This window comes from Pseudorca crassidens, chromosome 3 (genome assembly GCF_039906515.1).
Source record: "Pseudorca crassidens isolate mPseCra1 chromosome 3, mPseCra1.hap1, whole genome shotgun sequence".
Lineage (NCBI taxonomy): Eukaryota > Metazoa > Chordata > Mammalia > Artiodactyla > Delphinidae > Pseudorca > Pseudorca crassidens.
The window spans coordinates 1475501-1496230 of NC_090298.1; the positions used below are offsets into that span (position 1 = coordinate 1475501).

A 20730-nucleotide genomic window follows, 5' to 3' on the forward strand; every position below is an offset into this window, starting at 1 on the left:
ATGACCCCAGCAGTAAATGGACGAAAGCAGATGGTGAGGGGAGCAGCATGAAGCTGGGGTCCGTCGGAGTCTCACTGTGGCAACTGCCGTCCTGCACAGGAAAGCAGACGGGCTGGACCCAGGAGGGGGTGTGACACCGAGACACCCACGGGTGTTTATGTAACTGGGAATGTACGTTTAAGGACGTGAGCTTTATTCTTTTTTTTTTTCTTCTTTTGCAGTACGCGGGCCTCTCACTGTTGTGGCCTCTCCCGTTGCGGAGCACAGGCTCCGGACGCGCAGGCTCAGCGGCCATGGCTCACGGGCCCAGCCGCTCCGCAGCATGTGGGATCCCCGGACCGGGGCACGGACCCGCGTCCCCTGCATCAGCAGGCGGACCCTCAACCACTGCACCACCAGGGAAGCCCGAGCTTTATTCTTTTGATCATGAAGCTATGGCTTTTTATATTCAATACTTTTAATTTTAATCTCCGGGCTTGAATTGTATTTTCCGTTGGAGGGTAAATCCTGACAGTAGGTTGTGAGACCGCTCACAGCATTTACATGACTCGTTTTCGATGCAGCTCCGCTGACAAGCTCTTTCACTTTAAGCATAAAATTAAAGAGAACTCACATCTCGTCTGTCCTGCCGCGCTTCTGGTGGCGTCAGCATCTCTGTGGTCCACTCTCTTTCACAGGGTTTGTAATGTCAGCAAAAGGATTATTTCAGGCTGACACTTGGCACAGATGGTTCTCCGCCAAATGTGATTTCGAAGGGGAGGATTTGATCCCAATTATTCCATTCAGCTTTGTTGAAGGAGAGTAAGAAAAAAGAATGTACTCAGCTTCCGGTTCTGTAGTATTTTTATTTTCGATGTAACTGCCGTGACCCTGGCTGGCGGTGAGCTTTCAGCATGGACCGACATTTTGGCGGCTTCGGAAAAAGAAACCTCGTTCGCACAGTCCAGGGCTCTGGGAACGGCCGCCCCGCTTTCCTGCCGTGGCTGCGCTGTGCTGTGGACCCAACACAGATCCCTCTGTCCCCCGCTGGACAGCGGCCAGGCGGCCAAGGTCTGTGGAGCAGGACCACTCGGTGCGCGAGGCCAGCTCAGCCCTGGAAACCGCAGGGCAACAAAAAGCCTCTGTTCCCTCACGACAGGCTCTGCACAGAGAGGGTCCCGGCCGCGGCTCAGCCATGGGGACAGACTTGCAGATGGACCTGGCGGGAAAGCCCGCGGAGGGGGACAGAGGGTGCCCGATTCTGGTTCGGGGGTGGACCGGAGGAAGGGGACTCTGTCCCACGAATTTCTGCAGCACCTCCAAGTTCACGGGACCCTCACGACCACCTTTCCTTTCCTTCCTGAGGCGCTCGGTCCCGTGTTTAGTTTTCGGGGAGAGGGCGTTGGCTCACGTCAGCCCCACAAACTCAGGATCAGGAACTTGGTTTGGGGAAGACCCCCATTCCTGCAGATTTTGTGGAATTGTTGTATTCAGTTCTCAATCGCTTTTTTTTTTTTTTTGGCTTTGAAACCTTAGCTGTCTGGACGTTGCCTGGAAGGAAGGGAGGGGGAGGAGTCCCTGACCCCAAGGGAAAGCACGTCTAGGGATGCCTGGACCTCAGCCAATGCAGCCAAAGGGGCCGCTCTGGCCACCTGCCTCTCGCCCCACCCAGAAGGGAGGGGCCTGCCCACACCCCACCCTGGACAGGTGAGACCGGCAGCAGGTGATTAGTCACGGGCACATGACCGATGGGCCCATCTGGGGGGCTGCAGAGGAAGCTTTGCAGTTCCCAGGGGGACGAGGCGGGCTTGTATGGATAACCCTACAGCCTGGCAGGGGCCTGAGGCGGACGCATCCGGCTGGGAGCTGGGAGTCTGCAGCTGGTTCTCCGCTGGGGATCGTGCTCTTTCAGGCCCTGGAACCTTAGAACGTGGTGGGGCAGGGTGCTTGCCCACCACCGTGTGATCTTTCTAGGCTGTCTTGCCGTCCAGTCGACACAGCAGTTCCCAGGACGGGGCGGGGCTGCATCTCAGGGGCGGAACCTGCTGGGCCCCATTTTCAGAAATCAGCGGAGCAGAAAGAGAAGAGGGCGCGTTTCCTGCTGCTCCTCTGGGCACAGCCCTCGCAGCGACGCCGGCCCAGGCCCTGTGGGGCGGGACTTGCAGCTGGCGGTCAGCCAGGGCGTGGGGGCGGGGCTGAGGGCTTGTCCCTCCAGGCAGACCCGCTGCAGCCCGGGTGGGCTCCCCGCAAGGGGTGTTCCACCCGCCTAACCCCGTTCCTCCCTTCTCTCCAACCGAAGCTTCAGGGAAGTTCCTTTTACACCGTCCTGCCCCTCTGAGGCCTAGATAGGCACAGGACAGCTCTGAGTGGTTTCCAGGTGTTTTCACCTGAGCACACCTGTCTGCCAGTGTGTGCTGGAGGTGGGTGTGTTTTGAACTTAGCCATGTGGGGCTGGGAGGAGAACGGGAGACTGTGGAGGCGGGTGGCTGGTGCAGGGCCCACGTGCCAGAGGTTCTGCAGAGCCAGCCCTGGAATGTCGGCGCGGGGCGGGTGGGGTCCCCGCGGGTCCCTGATCAGGGCTGGGGACTTGCCCCTCGGTGTCCTGCTCTGCAGAGTGATGGGATTGGTCCCCCGACCCTGACACCTTTGCAAATTCTAACTGTGTTTTTCAAGGCTAAACACCTTCATCCGAGGCTCACCCCGAAGGCGACACCCTGGGTCCTGGTGAGAACCCACCGTGGAGCTCAGGCCCCCACGGCCGCTGATTAACCCGACGGCTGCTCCTTTCTGACTATGCTGCACGGCGCCCACAGTGCATTTTCTGCAGGACGGTCCAGCGTGTGAGGCTTTCAGTTATAGAACAGGGTAATCTGGAAGCTGTCTTTTCTGTCAAAACAAGGATTATACAGCCTCGCAGTGATGATTCCTTAGTTTCAGAGTTTCTTTTTTTTAACTCAGTGCTGCGTTTCTGTGTCTAACCACATCTGGACTGCCAGGCCCTCACCACTGCATATGGAAAGCACGCCTTCTGAAAAGTTTCTGACGGTTTCGATTACACACTGAGGGACAGGAGGGAGGGGTGGCCTCCCGCGACCCAGCAGCATCGCTCCTTTGCTCACCAGGGAACCGGCTGGAGTGGACGGGCCCGTCTGCAGCGGGCTGGGTGGGAGGGCCAGGGGTATGTCCCGACGCGGTGGGAGCGCTGCTGGGAGGGTCACTGCAGGGCCGCAGTCGGGCAGGCCCCCACCCCGGCCCTGACTTCGGCAGAACCAGGTCCATCTCTGAGTCCAGCCGCTCAGGGTGTTCCGTGCTGTGCTAAGATTTACTGAGCCACGGAATCTTAGGTTCCTTCCCGAAAACGGCTCTCAGGGGTTTCCCTGCATGAGGGTGTGTCAGGATGGGCCCTCCCTCTGCCAACGGTGGCCGCTTTGGGTTCCCACCAAATTTCACCTGCTCCCAGGGTGAATTCCCGGCCCTTCTTGTCATTCTTCTTGAAGATGCCGTTTGTGACTCTGCTTGTGGGAGCACAGGGCGGGCCTGGGCTTTTTGGGTGTTAGGAGGGCGCTGCGTGGAGGCTCTGTGTGTGCCAGGATGCCAGCGCCACAGCGGACGGGGCAGCGGCTCCACCTGTGGTTCGTGATGCTGTGCAAACTGGCCGCCTTGCCTGACTTTTCCTCCATGGAATGAAGTCGCCTGAGGGTCGCGTCCCTGCAAGGACACGGTCGGGTCCGCATGATTGAGGACCGTGTGGAAGTCACGTGCAGGGGTGGGGCCTGGGCTGCAGGGTACCCCGAGCCGAGGGAAGGGGGTCATTTCACTTCCAAACCCTGACGCAGGTGTGGCACTGCACCCTTCTCACAGGCCCAGGACATCTTCAACAGACAAAGCTCTGGCTTTCAACCTGCCCCCCTCATGCCCCGTCCCCGCAGCTCAGGGCTGGCCCCTGGGACGTGGGAGCATGCGCCCAACGCAGCCAAGCTCAGGCTCTGACCGGGGCGGGGTGGGGGGTCGCACGCAGGTGTGACCTGCTCAGGGAAGGCTGCCTGGAGGAAGAGGCCGCGCGGGAGGCTGGGGGGACGAGGCTCCTGCAGGACTCAGGGTAGCACCTGGCAGGCAGGGGTCTGGGGCCCCGTCATCCCGTCCACAGCCAGGACCCTCCCAGGTCACATGTCACAGGGGTGTGGGTGCAGGCCAGGGAAGGGCACCCACGGGGAGAGCGTGCGCGAGGCTCTACCAGAACGCGGCCCTGTCTGGCTCTTCTTGCATTCGCTGTGGCCGTTGTCCGCCCACATCAGGATGAGTGGTCATGGCAGGGACGGCCTGGCCGCAAAGCGCAACAGCTCTGGGGCCAGCCCTGCACAGGCGTCTGTGGGTCTCCCGGGGCGCCACTAGGGATAAGCAGGGTCCTGGCTGGCAGCAGGCGGCTGACTCCCACCAAAGACGGACGAAAGGGACCTTGAACAGTAGGGCCAGCGTCCAGGTGAGAGCAGGTGCAGGTGGGGGCCGGGCAGCATCGCAGAGGCACGTGGGAAAGCCCTCATGTGCAGCAGGTTTGCGGCGCCCAGACCACCAAAGCCGAGGCTTCTGTGCCCGCCGTCCGCACCGGGCCCTCAGCAGAGGGGTCTCGGTCTCCTAGGACCCTCCCAAGGCATCTGTGCCCCTTGGAGTTGAGAGGCAGTGCGATGCTCCCCGCTGGGGGTTGGGGTCATTTCTGGACAAAGTCCCTAGAGTCGGTGCTTCTGCAACTCCTTTCCTGGAGGAAGCCCGCAGGCTCCCTCGGGGAACCCAAAGCCGCTCAGGGGGCGCTGCCCGGGCCCCTGCCATGTGTCACTGTGACCTTTTAGCTCGGCAGGGTCTGCGGGCTGAGGGGGAGGGGCCGTCCCTCCCCCTCCCCCGCCGGAATGTCTGCGCTGCAAACAGGAACTTCGCCTTCTGGGGTCAGCTGACTCCTGGAAACGGCAGCACCGGGCCACGCAGTGCTGACTGAGGCCAGGATGTGGGCGCGTCCGGTGTGAGGGGGCGGCTGGGGCGTGGGCAGGAGGCCGCCTCGTGGTCTTGAGACACCGTCCCCTCAGCTCCAGTCCTGCCCTTGGGGCGGAGACGTCGCCCCTTCGGCTGCTGGACCTGTTCTGCTGGGAGGGCAGGGCCCCAGGTGACCCCACCCAGGCTGGCTGTCCTGCCTGCTTGGGGCATCACGTGTAAGACCCCGGACCTCGCGCTGGGGCTGCACTGAGTAGGGCTTTTGATGAACTGGGCGACCCTGAGCAGTGGAGTCTGGGGGCCCTGCCGGGGGCCCTGCGGTGGTTCCCAGACCTGTCTGTGACGGACGCTGCCCCCCGCCCACCACCAGGAGAGCTCCTGAAAGTTTACGCCCCTCCCTCCAGGAGCACCGTTGCTTCTCTGTAACCAGGATGATCGACCCTCAAACGTAGAGGAGGGTCTGGACCGCGGGTCTTTCCGTCTGCTGGCTCTTCGACTTCCGACTTCCTGGGCTCGACCACCGGTTCCTGGCCATCGAGCACGTGCAAAGCCAGTGTCCAGCGCTTCCTTCCCTGGAGCTCAGGCCGGCAGCCCTGCCCCTAGTCCTGGCGCTCTGGCCGGATGCTGTCTTTGTCTGGTCTCTTCCCCTCCTCCTTCAGATGCTCGGCTCTGTCTGCAGGTCCAGGCTTGGCATCCAGGACACACAGGCCCACGAGGACCGCCTGCATCCCCAGACAGAGCACGCACAGCTCCTGCTGTCCACCCAGGGCCTGGCGACCTCCCGGCATCGGCACACTGAGGTGGGTCTGCCCCCATGGAAACCGGCACCCTCGCCAAGTGGCGGACACCTCCGTCCAGGTGCCCTTCCTGATTTCCCCCACTCCTGGAAGCCTCTGGGGCGAGGGGAGCTGCCATCTCTCCACCCTCTCTGCCCAGCGCCCTCCCTCCCGGAGAGGCAGACCCTCTGGGAGTGAGTCTAAGCATTGTAGTTCCTTGTCCAGGGCCACAGCCAGGTCACAAGGGCACAAGGAATGTCATCACACCCACCCTGTCCACAGGGGGCTGATTCACTCTTGTTCCCAACAGCTGGGGTGCTGGTCTGAGGACCCCACCGTTCTCTGCCTTTGAGCTTTTCAGGAAGCCTGTGCTGTCTGGGGGTGGACGTCCCTCTGGCCACCTCTACTCAAGTGCGGCAGGGGAGGGGGGCACCCAGAGCAGACCCAGTCCCTCCGGCTGCACCCGAGCCAGCTGTCTCTGAGTCATCGGCCCACGGGTGACCCACCGTCCCCTAAGCTCAGGTCGGCAGCTTCCCTCCCAGCAGAAGACAAACGTGAAATACCGTACGTCAAAACCTGGAGAAGTAATTTCTGAGGCAAGATTGAGTTTTTAAAGATTATAGTTTGGAGAACTCAGGTGCATCTAGTATTTTAACTGTTTCAGATTGCGGCGTTTTATCCTACCTGTGAAATACCATCGGTGCTCCACTTTCACTGTTATTTTAACCAGGAGCTTCATCTATGTGAAATAAAATTCATATTTTATGGCAAGACTGGAGAAATTTAAACATAAGAAATTTACTCTGCCCTTGGACCTCCCCTCTCCCCCAACTGCGCATCTTGTATCTGCATTAGGGATGACCGCAGCTCCCTATCAGCAGACATACCTGCTCGTCCGCGAGGAGCGACATCCTCCCAGCACCGGCAAGACGGCCCCTTAAAGAAAACATTCCTCTCGATCTTTTAAGGGGCCACAATGACGCTCAGCGCTAGACTGTGTAAACTGTCAATAATACGTCATTTAATGTACAGCCCTCTGTCTCAAAAAGCTTAAACAACGGTGCCTGGGCTTCTAATGGGCGGAACAGTTGTGGAGCTTCTGAGAGGCTGTTCTTGGGTTGGAAGCCTCAGTTTGGCTCGAATAAAAGTTTTCATTTCTCTCTTAGGTCGACTGATTAATTTTTTTGGTCACCATCTATAGCATAAAAGTAACAACCATAGTGATGGTAAAACAACAAACAGTGTCGGAGTTTGCAAAGCGTTGTGTAAATGAGCTCGGAGATGCGGCAGAGGCGGATGGGGGGTTATCAGCTGTTTCACGGGGGGGGGGGGGCGCCTGACTCACAGGAGAGAAAACCTCCCGATGGCTTGGAGCTGAGGCTTCAGTGGGCATCGCATGGTGCTCAGGGGTGGCTGTGGCCTGGCCCATCTCCTGGTCTCTTTGTCTGTCTCAGAAATATTCCTTGAGCCAACTTTCCCCATAAGGTGAATTACAGAATCAGAATAGTGCTTGGAATATCTCAGCCTTTGAAGAAATTCCTAAAAGGGGAAAGTTTTATCTGAATTCCCCTAAAACATGTAGATGTTAGAGATAAGACTTTGAGACAATCTCTAGCAAATTAAGGTTAAAAGTTCTGTGAAAGAATAACGATTCTCCAGGAAGCAGTCACGCCTGGAACATACCTCACAAGGTCTGGCAGTTGCCTCACGGCAAGCGGGATGTTAGTTCCTCGACCAGGGACTGAACCGTGCCTCCTGCAGTGGAAGCGCAGAGTCCTAACCACTGGACCGCCAGGGAATTACCAAAAGATTTTTTGTTTAGTCGCCATCCTTAAGGAAAAAAGGGGTGTCCTCAGCAGACGGGATTCCCATGCTGCCGCAGCTGCTCCCAGCAGAGCCCTGTTTGGGCCTCTCTAGCTTTCGCTGTAGGACAGTGCGATTCTGAAGGTGGGTTGCAGGCATGGCTTTCCCCAGCACCCACAGGCTGCTGTGCCCCATCTCTGCTGCTCCCTTGGGTGAGGCAGGGCAGTGTGTGGACTCGTGGCCGTCTCACCGCCCGTTATGGGGTGGCCCTTCGGCCTAAAGGTGACACACTGTGTGCCAAGCCCCACGTCCCCTCGTCTCCCGCTGGCAGGGCCATGGAGGCCGGAGTGAGATTTCATCCTCGAAAGGCCCCTTGGGGTTCACGGTCAGGCAGTAACTATTTACAGAATACCCACGGGACACCAGGCGCTGGGCTGGTTCCAATAGGTGTGCTCCTGGCTGTGTCACTGCAGCCCTCGGAAGAGGGTGTCTGCTCCGACCTGCCTGGTGGGCCCGCGGCTCACCTCTTGTCCCCCTCCTGGCTGCCTTTGTGCTAAGCGATGCTCACCCCCCCACCCCAAGAGGCGTATACTGGACATGGGGGGAGCCCCAGGCGCAGGACCGTCCCGGAGGAGAAAGGAATAAAGGCCAGGCAACCACCCCGGTCCTCACCGTCCTGGTTCTGTGCTCTCGAGTACACGTGCTCACTGAAGTCCGTCTGGGGCCCCAGATCCACGCTCGTGGACGAGCCGGCGTGGCCCTGTCTCGTGGTGCCAGCCCGGTCCGAGAGGCGACACTGCTTCCTGTGTCAGCTCCGCCGTGACACGTGGCTTTCTCGAGGTCTACGAAAAGTTGTCATTTTTGTGCTTTTTTTTTTTTTTTTTTTTGGTGATTTTGCTGCTTAAAATCCCCCAAGCCCAGTGCGGAAAGACTGTGCTTCGGGACAAAGGGCCTGGGAGAGAAGCTCTGTCAGGGCCGGCGTTACGTGCCCTCGCCTGAAGGTCCGTGTCAACGCAGCAACAGTAGATATCCGGTAAGGTGTCCCTCAGCAGAAACACACACGAGGCAGGGTTAGGTACTGACCCATTGAGGGAAATGTGACCTGAGGCCCATGAGCCCAGCCCTGTGTCCCAGGAGCAAAGGCTCAGGACGCGCCAACTCAGTGTTCGGGTGTCTCTGTAGAACAGTTACCGCATGTGGAGAACCAGCTGTACGCTGTTGGAAGGAAAGAATGATTTCTTAAAAAGAAACAATGTTTCCTTCAACTGTAACCCCGCTGGGATGATTAAGTTGAGCATCGGTTTCTAAAGAAGAGAAAACACGAGTCTTCCTCAGCCGGCTGCGCCTGGGTCTGACCTGGGTCCCCCACGCAGTGTCGGGAGCCCCTCTGATGTGACAAGCAGGCCAGCCCCACCGGCGACTTGCATTTCAGAGCCACACGGGCACCCTGAGAGCTCTGCGTTCCCGTGACGTATCTGCGGCTGCTGCTTTTTCCTGACAGCCCTGAGGCTCAGGGTCCTCCGATTCTGCGTTACACACCAGTGCGTTGCCAAACCAGGGAGGGGGAGGCGGTGAGGTGGTGGATGGTGGTCCACACCGGAGAAGCCTGGGCAGGGAGAAGCCATCAGGAGACCGGCGTGAGAGTCCCTCACATCACTCCCCGGAAAGCCGCATCAGATCGGCGCAAGTAGGTACCCGGAGGGGAAGAACCTCGGAAACGCGGGGCGGCTCCAGCCCACTGGGTCATCACAGTGGCCCCTGGAGGCATCTCCAGCTTCTGCTCCTGCAGCCCAGCAGCATGTTGTCCATACAGAAGCCAGAGCTACCTGTGAGATGTCACTCTGTGTGACAGCTGAGTTTGTGGGTCAACTGGACCACTGAGCGTCTAGATACTTGGTCAGACTTTATTCTGGGTGCTTCTGGATGAGAATAGCCTTTGATTCCATGCACTCAGTAAAGCAGATGGCTCTCCCCAGGGTGGGCCTCTTCCACCCAGCCAAGGGCTGTACCTGGCCTACCCACCTGGCTCGTACTTACTTTTTCCCTTCCTGTTTTTCTTGCCGACCAAGACGTTCATTCCGGGATGGCAGGGACATGGTGTGTACCTAGAATAGTGCCCGGCTCAGAGTAAGGAAAGCCACACCTGTCGAATAGTTTTATTGGAGATAAAGAATGGTTCAGACAGGCCAGCTGTGTATGACTGACGACCATCGTGTGTGACACTAAAACTTCACTCTTGGGGGGTGACTGGGGACCTGGTTTTAATGATTGAAGAGTCTGAATTAGAGGTTCTCTCTAAAGGAACACAGGCGAATTCCATCACATTAAAGAACAGATGGCAAACAAATCAGTCACTAAGTGCTTCCAAAAAGAAGTCCTGCCCGTAGGTGATGGATAAATAAACTGTGGTCCATCCAGACGATGGAGTGTTATTCAGTGCTGAAAAGAAATGAGCGATCTACTCTCATCATTTTTTCAAGTAATAATATTTGGATATGCAGGATTGCTCATTTTTTCTTCCAAGGTAATATTTTGTTAATATATTATGATTTGTCCAATATTAAAAAAAAAAGAAATGAGCTATCAATCCATGAAAAGACATGGACAAACCTTAAATGCATGTTATTAAGTGAGAAAAGCTGATCAGAGAAAGCTACAGAATGTATGATTCCAACTCTGTGACATTCTGGAAAACACAAAATAGGCAGACAGCAAAAAGATCAGTGGTTGCCAGGCTTTGGGGGGAGGGATAAACAGGCAGAGCACAGGGGATTTTCAGGGCAGGGAAACTAGTCTGTATGGTTTTATAATTCTGGATACATGTCATTACACATTCGTCTAAACCCATAGAACGTACAGCACCAAGGCTGAACCGCAGCGTGAGCTATGGACTTCAGTTAATCATAATGTATTAGCGTTGGCTCATCAAGTGTAACAAAGGTACCACATCAGTGCAAGATATGAGACATAAGGAAAACTGCAGGTCGGGGAGAGGAGGTGCATGAGAACTCTCTGTGCTTGCTGTTCAATTTTTCTGCAAACTTAAAACTGTTCTAAAACATAAAGTCTATGAATTATTTAAAAATCGGTTGTCTCTTTATATAGTAGAAAAAACAATTTAAAAAAGTTTTAAAATCTTTAGAACTGCACTAAAAAATCAAGAAGAAATCTAATCAAATATGCTCAAAACATTTTATGAAATATCTACACAATATTATTCAGAAAAAAAGGGTTGACTCCTAAAGAATACAGAGATGTACCATGTTCATGAACTGGGTGCCTCATATTTGAAGACGTTAATTCCCTCCAAGGTGATTCACAGATTCACCGTAATCTGATCAAGATCTCAGCAGATTGTGTATGTGTGTGGACATTGAAAACACATTTCTGAAAAATATATTGAAATACCAAGAGTCTGTAATAGACATTATCTTGAGGAAGAACAAAGTTGCAGAACTACCGCTCTTGGATGGGGGACTTATTTTAAAGTTACATGGGCATCCCTGGTGGTGCAGTGGTTGAGAATCCACCTGCAGGGGACATGGGTTCAATCCCTGGTCCAGGAAGATCCTACATCCCGTGGAGCAACTAAGCCCGTGAGCCACAACTACTGGGCCCACGCACCACAACTACTGAAGCCTGCGTGCCTAGAGCCTGTGCTCCACAACAAGAGAAGGCCGGTTACTGCAACAAAGAGTAGCCCCCGCTCGCCACAACTAGAGAGAGCCTATGTGCAGCAATGAACACCCAACACAGCCAAAAATAAATAAGTAAATAAACAAATAAATAAAAATAAATAAAGTTACCGTCAGTAACACAGTGTGGGACTCTAGAAAGAAAAATAGACCAACAGGACAAATAGGGCCTCCAGAAACAAACACACATGGGGACATTTCACTTACACCAACATTCAGAATTTCTTCCCCACACCAGGATGGCTAAAATGAAACAGACAGAAATGTCAGCGATGGCATCAGCGTGGAGCAGCTAGAGCTGGAGGCATGTGGGATGCCACTGAAGTTGCATGTGGGAACACGCGATGCCACGCCCAGCAGGTACCCAACCAAAACGCGTACACTACGTTCACCAAAACACACGAGTGTGAACATTCACGGCCCCAAACTGGGCACAACTCCACTGCCTGTGAACAACACAGCGGACGAATAAATGGTGGGGGGGTGAGCAGAGCAGGATGATAAGTGAACTGCAAACACACTCAACACTGGGACGGATCTCGGGGGCACGCGTGTTGGAAGCCAGACGAGAGCCTGCATCCTGCTTCTGCTGAGAGTGCAGATTTCAAAACTGGGCATCGCTATCCGGTGCGTCGGGGTGGGGACGGGGTCCCTGAAAGGCCGGGCGGTGGCTGGACAGTGGGGACTGTGAGTGTGCTGGTGTCGAGTTCTGGGTGTGCCATGTGATGTGTGAAATTATACAGTATTCTGCTTTTTACAGCAGAATTATACAGTATTATACAGAATTATACAGAAATTATACAGTATTCTGACGGTCACATGTCATAAAAGTTTTCCAAAAAAGATAGTAATGCTATATAAACAGTTGCACGTAAGTGCACTCCTGCCACCTAAAGAGGCATTTCAACACCAGCTACTTTAAACCACCGTGCTTTCAAAGGGCTCCCGGTGAAAGCAAGGCTGTTCCAGTGGATTGCCTTATTTGCTAAGCACTGAATCAATATTTTCTCTTGGCTCGGACGGGCTCCCCACGTGTCAAGGGCAGACGGATTGATGAGGTTGCGGCTGGCAGACACCTTCTCCCACGCGACACCCGGGACAGTGTTTGCCCCCAGGGAGCAGGCGAGGGCGTGAGGCCTGGCCCAGGGCAGCCTCTGGGAATTCTGGTCGCTCCACCGGCATTTTCTTCAGAGCGCAAATCACTGAGAGTTCCTAAAAAACTTCCTCTTTGTTTGAAATCTGATGCTTAATTTTTAAAAAACTTCTTACTTTTAAACACTCCTCTCCTTCTCTGGGCTTTGCTCCTACAGACTCAGCTGTGACACAAGGATTGAATAGCGTCCCCAGGTCGCATGGCCCTGGGGCGGGACTCCAGGCCAGGCGGGCAAACTATGCAGGGAGAGCGTCTCCCCTGGTTCTCAGCTTTCGGTTATAACTAGACACTCAGGGCGGGCTCGCAGGACAAACCGGCGTGCATGTGGTCCTGTCCAGGTGACACAGACCCTTGTCCAGCTGCCATCCCTCGTGAGGGGGCGGAGAACGTCCTGCCGACATCCTGGCTGGAGAGGAAGGAGGAGTCGAGCTGTAAACGACAGTACAGTCGTTTTGGCGACGGTTTAGTGCAACAGCTGGCGTGCCCACTGTGCGCACTGCCCAGTGAGGGCAAACGTGCGTCTCTCAGAAGCCTGGCTTGGGAGCCACCTGAGACCACGGGCTGCCCGCCAGTGAGCACTTGCTTCAGCTGCTTCCTGGGTGTTTGGGCACTTTCGGTCACTGTGAGCAATCTTCACCATCAAAACCCACACCTGCCTCTGCGCTGGCCCCGATTTCCCACCAGACGTGGTCCTCGGTCCACAGAACGGACGGTCCAGGCTTCGGCCACCAACTCAGTGTCAGACCCGCTCCCGCTGAATCCCCGGGGTCGTGGGCCCTGCTGGTGTTGGTGGTTACAAGCTGGCCCAGCACTGGACAGCTGCGGGCCAGGCCTCAGGCCCGGGTCCCACCGTCAGGGCTCTTTCTGGCCCTGAGCTCCCTTATAAGTCAACAAGCCACCAGTGATTTGCTCTGTTCGGCAGATGAACCTGTTTGAATTTGTGAACTCTCTCATGTAGATTTAACAAACTTATCAAGTTGTCCCGCCTTGAAATACACATGGGAGCACAGAAGGGGGCCAGCCTTCCTTCTGCGAGATAAACACTCGGCACCGCTGCTCGGTGCTGGCCCAGGAGTGAGTGATGAAAACAAAAGCAGCTTTCTCAGGGCTTCAGATTTTCTCAGATTGGGAGGCTGGAACCCACACGTCCACTTCCACCCTCCGCATGGAAGGTGACTGGGGCGCCGCCCTGGGGCGCTCTGATCTGAGGGTCACCCACCAGAGCTGGGAGGGGATGAGCCTGTGTGCGATCTCCGCAGAGCCACGTGGGTGGGAGCAGCCCCACATCTTGGTTCCTTCCCACCTGGGTTGACACGACCTTGTCCATCCGCTGATCCCACGTGGGGCCCTGTTTCAGAGGCAGCACCCAACACCCTCATGACCCTTTAAAATGAACCCCCCCCCCAACGCCCGTCACTCCACTGACCATGTGGCCAAACACAGGCCTCAGCTTGATGGACGTGCAACCGGGTCATCGACTCCCGTCCAGCCAACGCCGTCACCTAATTGACCTTGGCCATGTGGACCACGGTCAGCCTGGCTGTCTCCAGAGGGGCTATTTTCAGGGATGGTTCAACGTGGGACATTTCGAGGATAACAGAGGAAAGTGGCGGGGGGGGGGCACCTGAGGACGGGGGGCGGTGTCTACGTTAAACATGTCATTCAAAGTGCTGACAAATCCACACTCCCGCCAGCAGTGAGGGGAGAGCCTGCCGTGGTGAGGATTTGCCTCAGCGGCTGTGGACAGAAAATCGGAAAGAGCTGGGACTTAAAGGCGACATTCGGGTGGACGGTTCTGGTGTGGCCGCCTGCTGGCTCGTGGTCCGGCGGCGACCTGCTCCCTTAGCTTTGTGGCTCTGTCATCCTCAACCAGCGGGTCTGCTTTGAGTTCCAGCTCCAGCCCTCACGTCCTCCTGGAAACCAGCCGATGAGAAGGAAGATGTGCATATGTACCCCACGCCCCCGCTAGCCTGGGGACGCACAGCGTGCCCTCCGCTCGTGAGCCACGGCTGGCCGCGTGGCTGCGCAGGTGCAGGGAAGCTGGGAGACGAACTTTGCCTGGAAGCTGCGTCCCAGCTCAGTGTCGGGGACTCTTACAGGGAACAAAGAGGGATGCATGTTGCTGGACGTCTGGGGTCGGCCACAGACCCGTCCCCTCCTCCCCCCAAGAAAAGACCCAACCGTAAATGATGGCAGCCTGAGCTGTGGAAATTGCTTCAATTTGCGTTGTGTTACTTACTAGAGAGTTTCTTTTCTCAGTCCTCACTGGCCATCGGGATTTCCTCCTCTGAGATTGTCTGTTTCTGACTTGTCTTCCTGTTGAGTGTCTGTTCCGTGTGGATTTTCCGAGTTCTTTACAGATGCCGGATCACGACTCTGACTGTTGTTACGGCCTCAGTTGTCCTGCTCTGTGTACTTACTGTCTTTCAACTTAGAAGTTTCAAATTTTGAGGTGGTCACATTTATCAGTCATCTTATTGGTTATGCATTTTGTTTTTACTATCTGGTATAAGAAGGTCCTAATTCTCAAAGGTTATTTACCCACTGTTTTACATTTGCTTCTGATACATTTGTAGTTTTCCCTTGTTTAGGTCCTAAAGTATTTGGCGTTTGTCTTTGGGATATAATTTTTTTTTCTCCAGATGAACAGTCATTTGTCCAAATAGGATTTATTGAACACTTTACCTTTTCTCCATGGATTTGGAAGCCACATGTACCACATAGTACACACAGATCTGCTTCCTGGATTTAGTTGACTAGGCCTGGGCTGACACTGCAGTTGCATAATATTCCTTCTTTCTCCAGGGGGACATGCCCCATCCCTCCCATGTTTTTGCTTTTATCAAGTATTTCTTGATCACTTTTGTCGGGTTACTCTTCTATGGGAATTTTAGAGGCCTGATTCTGTTGACATTTTGATGAGGATTACAATGAGTTTACAGAATTGACACGTCACAAAACTGCACACTTCCCTTCATGTACGTGGTATGGCTCTCCAGTTAGTTAAGCGTTTCCATGCTGTGGAACTTAATCATTCTGTCCTGTTTCACTAATATACAGGAAAAAAAATACATGAACTGAAATAAAAGAGCGCTTCACGTTTTACAAATGGAGGGTGGAAGTGAACTTGATAGAAGGTGAGAGATAACAGCTGCTTCCTTTGGAGAAGGAGGATGTCATGGCTGCCCTCAACGCTGTTTATGGCCACTTGTTCTTCATGACCGGGGGCCGGCCGGGTCTCGGGCTCCCGACGCACCCCTGTCACAAGGTTCCTTCTACTTCCAAGGCCTCGGTGGCAATGCCCAGAGATGAAGAGAAAGAAGGTGTGTTTTAAGGATCTCATAATAAAATAAAAGAGAGGCTAGAAATGTGTGACACGGGAAGCACGATGAGAACTCGTGTTCCAACGATTAACTCTCCTCGCCCGTGGATTTCCTCTCATCTCCGCGGGAGCCTGGAGCTAGAACCAGTGTTGTCATGTTGGCTTTCTTGCATCTGATTCCCTTCCTGCATTTGGGGAGCCTGGCCCTGGGGACTCATGCTGCAGGCGACCCCTCAGAAACTTGGACGGCACATCCTGGCGGCCCCGAGGCTCCTGGGCCCTAGCCCTCGGGACCCCTCCCTTCAGATTCCTGTGGTCAGTGGTCAGCAGACATGAATCAGGTAGAGGATGAAGCCCCGACAGCCAGGAGAGAGGCTGGTGGCGGTGGGTCAGCTCCCCAAGGCCTCTCTCTCTAGACACTTGCCCGCTGCAGGGCTGGGGCCCCACAGTGAGGGGCCCCGGAGTCTCCACATCCTTGGGCTCTTATTCCTTACACTTGAGGGATGCTGCGTCACCACGACGTGGCCCTCGCCTGTGCCCTGCAGTGTCGCCTGTGGACGGGGCTCCACAGGCACGCGGTCGGGGAGCCCCAACCTGGGCCTCCCATAATACAGGTCCCACACGGCCCAGGGTTTCCTGGGAGTCAGGCCCCTCAGTCCAGCACACACAGGTGCGAATCAGGTGGGAGCAGGATACACTCCAGGGAGGGTGGTCGGGTCACTGGGGGCTCCCGGGCCGCCACCTCTGCTGGTTTCCGGCCTCCTGCCTAGGTGCCCATGTTCTGGACCTCGCTCTCCAGCCTCCCCGGAAAATCGGAGGCCACCTGGTGTCCTCCCAGCGACTGCGGTGCTTCTGACGTTGGGCAGGGCTGCCTTTCACGGTTCACAGCCGGGAACCGCCAGCCCGATCACGTCTACATCCTGATCCCAGAATCTGGGAATGTGACCTTCCTTCAAATAGGAGAAATGTGACGCAGCAGATGTGACCAAGTTAAAGACGTTGCGAGGAGGAGATCATCCCGGATTAACCGGCTGGCCCTAAACGCATTGCAGGTGTCCTGAGGAGGGGGGAGGAGGGCATTCGAGGCACACGGCGGGGCCACGTGAAGACGGAGGCAGGGGCTGGAGGACGGCCCCCGCAGCGGACTAGGCGGGAGCCTCCGGAGGGCGCGGGGCCTCCACGGCGGACTCTGGCCTCCAGAGCAGGGGCAGGGCATGTTTCTGCTGCTCCAAGCCACCCGTGTGTGGTGACTGGTGGTGCAGCCCCAGGACGTGCAGAGCCGCACTCTCTGGGCAGCCTGTCCGGCACCGGGAAGGCGACCGCTCAGGACAGCCGGCCACCTCCTCCGGGCAGAGTGAGCCCCGCGGTCCTGCCCTCCGTCGGCTTGGGGCCTTAACTGCAGCTACGCGGGGACGTGTGGGCCCACCCGCTGAGGCCCTCGGCCCACAGAGCTGCTGCAGGACGCCGCAGCCCTGCCCCGCCCTCACCCCGGCCATGCCGCCCCCAGCCCCTCTGATCCCTCTGCTCTGGGCCTGGAGACCCCCGCACCCCCGGCGAGCGGCACCCCGCACCCCCGCACCCCCGGCGAGCGGCACCCCCCACCCCCGCACCCCCGGCGAGCAGCACCCCCACCCCCGCACCCCCGGCGAACGGCACCCCCCACCCCCGCACCCCCGGCGAGCGGCACCCCCCACCCCCGCACCCAGCGAGCGGCACCCCCCATCCCCGCACCCGGCGAGCGGCACCCCGCACCCCCGCACCCCCGGCGAGCGGCACCCCCACCCCCGCACCCCCGGCGAGCAGCACCCCCACCCCCGCACCCCCGGCGAGCGGCACCCCCACCCCCGCACCCCCGGCGAGCGGCACCCCCCACCCCTGCACCCGGCGAGCGGCACCCCCCATCCCCGCACCCGGCGAGCGGCACCCCCACCGCCGCACCCCCGGCGAGCGGCACCCCCACCCCTGCACCCGGCGAGCGGCACCCCCACCGCCGCACCCCCGGCGAGCGGCACCCCCACCCCCGCACCCGGCACCCCTCCTCGGCGTCCTCGGCCTCCTCGGCTTGAGCTCAGGGCCGCGCCTGCCACCTGCCCCTCGGGGCCCTCGCTCAGGCCGGGGGGCCGGGGGGCCGGGGGTTGCTTTTCAAGCTCATGGATTGGGGGTGAGGCAGGCGGAGTGATGGGGCTGGCGGACTCGCGGCGGTGCCCCGCCAGTGACGGGGGCGATCGCGCGGCAGCTGGGCACCGTCTGTGGCTCTCAAGGCTGCTCATTCCTCGGGACGAGACCCTTCTCACAGGCCACCCTCTGCCAGGTGCACAGGCGTTCTTCCAGTCTGAGCGTTTGCGGACGGGCTTGCCGGGTCCATACCGGCTCCTCGCAACAGAAAGTACCACGAAGGCACCTGGGTCCCAACCAAGCGCTTCAGCCGGAGGAGGAAGGGGCCTCCCAGACCCAGGGCTTTAACACCCAATCGTGGACGTGGGGTCTGGAGTTCCGGAAGGTTCTGGCGGTTCTGGCTCGGGCTCTGGGGTGGGGCCAGGGCTTGGTTGAGGTAGAAGGCCGGGTGTTGGGGCGCAGAGCAGTGGGGGGCTGGTGGCACCTCTCTCTCTAGGTGGCCTCAGGGCCTCCCCACGTGCCCCCTTCCCAGCGCCACCTGCCAGGAGGGCTGCAGAGCTCACGGCCTGGTGCCCGGCCTCTCCACAGACGCGGATGGGCCCTCTTCACCCTCCCCAGAGGCCCACACAAGCCCAGGTGTCCTTGCAAGCCTGCCGTCCTCAGCACTCCTGGTCCTGGGGTGTTCGCCAGGCCACAGGTCCTAATTTTTACACAGTATCGAAGGGTAACTCGCTCACAGCCAGCAGAGAGCTCAGCCGGGCTTTCACACGCGTCTGCGGACCTGCACGGTCACCCAGTTCAGGACAGAGACCCCCAGCCCAGCCAGTGGAGCCCCACCCACGGGAGCAGAGCTTCTGTAAACGCCGCCACTGGCACCGGAGGTTCGTTTTGCCTGATCTCGAGCTCCGAGAAGTGGAACCACGTGGGATGACCTGCAGCCTCCACGGTGGGCGCCAGTGGTCCCCACCCCTCATACTCGGCCTTGAAGCCCCTCCCACACAGGCAGGGCAGCCCTGGCCCTGCCCCCGGCCACATGGGCACCGTCCTGCAGCGGGTTCCCTGGCCCCGCTGCCCTGGAACCTACAGTGCACCGCTGGGCCTTCCAGGCCGGTGCCAGGAGGAGGCTGGACAGCAAAGCAGTTGTCGGGTCAGCGGGTCGGGGGTGCGGTGGGGCTGAGGCATCACCGGGCGGGGGGGACCCTGGGAGAAAGAGCTGGGAGAGCAGCAGCGAGGCAGGGTCCGAGGCCCGGGGACCCCGCACGGGGGCTCAGGGAGCTGCAGGGTGTGGGGGCGGGTGCCCCAGGCCCTGACCTCCTCTGGTGCTGAGCGGAGTGGGTGGGGGCCCCGGGGGACTTGGGCCTCAGGCCTCTCAGGGACAGCGAGAAATCGCTTCTGTGGGGCGTGGCAGAGGCGACGGGGCGGGTGGGGAACAGAAGCACAGAGCACCCTGCGTTGGGGCACCCCTGATTCCCAGGGCGCAGAGAGCTCCGTGTAACGTGACAATGCCCGCTGATGGGCCACCTGCAGACACAACTGTCTCAAAAGAAGGGAGGAGGAGAAACACTGCCTTTTAGGGCTTCCCTGGTGGCGCAGTGGTTGAGAGTCCGCCTGCCGATGCAGGGGACACGGGTTTGTGCCCCGGTCCGGGAAGATCCCACATGCCGCGGAGCGGCTGGGCCCGTGAGCCATGGCCGCTGAGCCTGCGCGTCCGGAGCCTGTGCTCCACAATGGGAGAGGCCACAGCAGTGAGAGGCCCGCGTACCGCAAAAAAAAAAAAAAAAAACAAAAAAAAGACAAAAAACACTGCCTTTTAGTGAGAATTGATATAATAGCAAAGAAATCATTTTCTAAATCATCTGACCGTTTTCTTGCACTCATTACCATATATACAAAACCAACAGAAAAGGTCCACATAGATTGTTTATGAAGCTCTTAAGAGGTCTGTGCAGTTTAGCGCGTGCTAAATACAGTTGCTGATACTTCAGCGCACGTGTTGTATTGCAGTGTTGCAGCTGGGTAGGGAGAGTGCGGACAAGTCTTCTTATTAGAATGAATTCTGCATTGAGCAGCTTTCTATATAAACCTCGTGGGCACTTCTGATTATCTCTAAAATACATCAGAGGAAAGAATAATGAATTAGAGTGTATAAACACTTGGGGCCTTTGAAACAGAGGAAGTTTTAAAATAAATTACAGTCTGTATTTTTTTTTTTTCTGCAGCACGCAGCGTTTGGGATCTTAGCTCCCCGACCGGGATTGAACCCGCGCCTCCTGCAATGGAAGTGTGAGTCTTAACCACTAGACCGCCTATTTTTAATAAAGCGAGATTATCGTGTCTCAGAAGATCTTTACGGGGACGTCCCAGCTGAAATCATGTCAGTGGCCCTCCGCCGGGCCCTGGGTGGGGTCCCAGAGGTCCTGACTCACGGACAATTTAACAGCCTGAGTGGACGGAGGCTGGACGGTTCTGAAGCCTCGTCTTTGCCGGGTGTGCCGTGTGGATTCGGCCCGGGGTGCCTTCAGGAGCGTCCAGAAGACAGATGTGTCTGTGGCAGGAAGGCGTGCCCCACCCCCCTCGGAATCCTGACCTTTCCTCCCACTCCCACCCAAAGCGCCGAGCATGGTCGACTTAATACAGAGCTACGACTGTACCAAGTGGCTCGTCTGAGACCAAGCACGCATTTTTGGCTAGAATTATTTAGGTCATCAGAAAAGTATAAGGTTTTTCATGTTACTCTAAAAATTCCCAGCATTCTCTGTGCAAGACAAGGGATGCCCTCTGTGCCCTGGTGCTCCAACCCGGCCACCAGCTCACTCTGCACGGATTTCTGATTTTTTCTAAGTAACTTAAGTGTTTGGAGAAGTTTGGAGCCACATGGTGGCTTTTTGAGAATTTACTTAGCAGACC

The 20730-nt window shown here is 57.2% G+C and overlaps 2 long non-coding RNA genes across 2 annotated transcripts; both read left to right on the forward strand.

Annotated features, from left to right (window-relative positions):
* The first annotated feature begins 415 nt into the window (after positions 1–415).
* On the forward strand, positions 416–3972 carry LOC137220614 (uncharacterized). Its single transcript, XR_010941711.1, has 3 exons — positions 416–1686; positions 1954–2399; positions 2653–3972. It is a non-coding gene; the product is annotated as an uncharacterized lncRNA (long non-coding RNA).
* Positions 3973–4062: 90 nt separating this feature from the next.
* LOC137220615 (uncharacterized) lies at positions 4063–6887 on the forward strand. The gene is made up of 3 exons (XR_010941712.1): positions 4063–5759; positions 6046–6146; positions 6184–6887. It is a non-coding gene; the product is annotated as an uncharacterized lncRNA (long non-coding RNA).
* Positions 6888–20730: the final 13843 nt, after the last annotated feature.